Source organism: Cavia porcellus, unplaced genomic scaffold (assembly GCF_034190915.1).
Source record: "Cavia porcellus strain 051 isolate PalLab524CR breed Dunkin Hartley unplaced genomic scaffold, mCavPor4.1 scaffold_9, whole genome shotgun sequence".
Classification (NCBI taxonomy): Eukaryota; Metazoa; Chordata; class Mammalia; order Rodentia; family Caviidae; genus Cavia; species Cavia porcellus.
The window spans coordinates 18036629-18039162 of record NW_026947492.1 but is presented as its reverse complement, the minus strand read 5'-3'; the positions used below and the strand labels follow the sequence as shown (position 1 = coordinate 18039162).

Below are 2534 nucleotides of genomic sequence, written 5' to 3'. Positions count from 1 at the left end.
TTTTCTATAAAGGACACACAGGTTCCCAGGGTGGCTTACTGACTCTCTTGCTGTGCGTCTTTGGGAGTTAAAGAACTTCGCGTCTGTTTCCTGAAGTCTGCAGTGGACATAGTGCTCATGGCATGTGGCCTGCATAGGACCCAATTTCCAGCTCAGGGAAGCCAGAGTACAGTGAGTAAAGATTAATGCAAAGAAACTGGAGGAGAGGTTAGCCACAGCTGAAGCAAAGAAGCATCTGCTCCACTTCCTCTCTTTACACATCACCCTCTGATGGTTACGCTGTGCTTCTCACTCCCATGCACCTACTTTCCTCATACAGGCAGAGCCTGATGGAGATTTCTAGAAAACAAACTAAACCTTTGTGGAGTCTCTGGGCTTCTGGGATCCAGAAGAAAATGGGCAGAGTACTGCATGGCAAATTTGGATTCTGGATCAAATAAAACTCCACTTTCCTGTGTTCCAGATCCTGCATGAAGAGAATGGCCATTGGAAACACGACGCTTGTCACTGAGTTTATCCTGGTGGGGTTAACTGAATACTCAGGGACAAAGCCCCCTTTCTTCTTTCTCTTCCTAGGAATCTATATGGTCACTGTGGCAAGAAACCTGGCCTTACTCACTCTGATCAGATGGAATTCCCACCTTCACACTCCCATGTATCACTTCCTCTTCATTTTATCCTTTATTGCACTCTGCTACTCTTCTGTTATTACCCAAAACTACTGGTAAATTTTATTTTGAAGATAAACACCATTTCCTATGCAGGATGCATGACTCATATCTTGTTCTACTGCTTCTTTGTCAGTGCAGAATGCTATGTGTTGACAGTCATGGCCTATGACTGCTATGTTGCCATCTGCAAGCCCCTGCTATACACAGTGACCATGTCCCCTCGGGTCTGCTCCCTGCTGGCTGTGGTTGTGTACGTGGGAGCATTTGCTGGTGCCTGGGCCCACACAAGGTGCATGCTGAGGTTGACTGTCTGTGAGGCCAACACCATCAATCACTACATGTGTGACATCCTTCCCTGCTGGAGCTGTCTTGCACTAGCACTCAGGCCAATGAGCTGGTGGTGCTCATTATTGTAGGCTTTGATTTGGGTGTGCCCAGCCTTATTCTTATGGTCTCTTACACATTCCTCCGCAGCATTCTTTGCATCTGTTCTGCTGAAGGAAAGTTTAAAGCCTTTAGCACTTGTACTTCGCATATAATCGTTGTTTCGGTTTTCTTTGAATCGGGGGCATTTATGTACCTCCATCCTTCTGCAGTCCTGTCTATGGACCAGGAGCAAGTGTCCACTGTGTTTTATACCATTGTGGTACCCATGCTTAACCCACTCATCTACAGCTTCAGGAATAGGAAGGTCAAGGTGGCCTTGACAAAAGCCTTCAGGAGGAAAATATCTTCCATCTGAAAGCAGGATTATTTATTATGCAGGAATACAGGTTTCCCCTCAAAGTCCTTCGTCTCACATACAGCATGGAATTTTCTTATATAGAAAGAAAAGAGGAATAATTGAGAGAGCACTGGGGTCAGAAAGCCAGGAACCCTTGAAAAACAAAGACATCTCATTATTTCATAGGGTTTTTAAAGAACTAATTCAGTACAAATTACAGTGTGTAGCTCAAAGGCCTTATAATTGCAAAATTTATTACCTCATTCTTTCCTTTCTTACTTTCCTCCTGAACTCTTCCAATTTTTTTCTACTTACATTTTAGAGATAATTTCTATACATTTAAAAATATATTTACTAGTTTATTATAAACTAATATATACTGATTATGTAAAGAATTCCTTCTCAGATAGATTCAGAGTTCACATTTGGACTTTGGACCTGTGTATTTCATTGCTTATTTCTACAGCTGAATTCTCCATAGACACCTGAATTTGAAGTGTGAAATTAAACTTTATCATAGCAGGAAATTCCATCCTTTTCCAAGATCAACATCACAGTGAAAGCAGGATCACTTACCTAATTGCTAAATCCTCAGATGGGGTCTCCCTTCATTACTCTTCTTATTCATTACCACTCACACCTTTGCCCAGCACTCAGTGCCTGATTACAGGGAACCCCTAGAACTTTCTCTCTCCGTGTGTTCCTTCCAGTGGGAACTGATGCAGTGATTATGCCTCCTGTGAGCCTGCCTTGTATGAGCAGACTCATTCAGTTGTGGCATTCAGCACTGTGACCACAGCGGCCCCTTTGTTGACCACACCATCATCTCTGCTTGTTTGGCCTGTCCATCCTGCAGGTATGAAGTTAACACAGCCTCTGGGAAGCCTTTCAACACTGAAAGGCAGATTCAGAAGACTCCAGGGTACGTTCCTATGGCATTCCACACTTATACATTGGACACAACTTCCAGTGCATTAGCATTCCTTCCTCAAATGTGTCCCCCACTAGTCTCTGGGGGGAAGGTGCTTCTCTGATGCGCTATTTCTCTTACCCACATCATGATATCAAGTCTCTGGCAAAGAAAATGCTTAATAAATGTTACCTTTATACTGAAATCTGATCCTGTTTGCTTCGTTAGA

At 43.3% G+C, this 2534-nt stretch overlaps 1 pseudogene; it reads left to right on the top strand.

Moving 5' to 3' along the window:
• Positions 1-479: 479 nt before the first annotated feature.
• LOC100726212 (olfactory receptor 8B8-like) lies at positions 480-1413 on the top strand (annotated as a pseudogene).
• The last annotated feature ends 1121 nt before the right edge of the window (positions 1414-2534 follow it).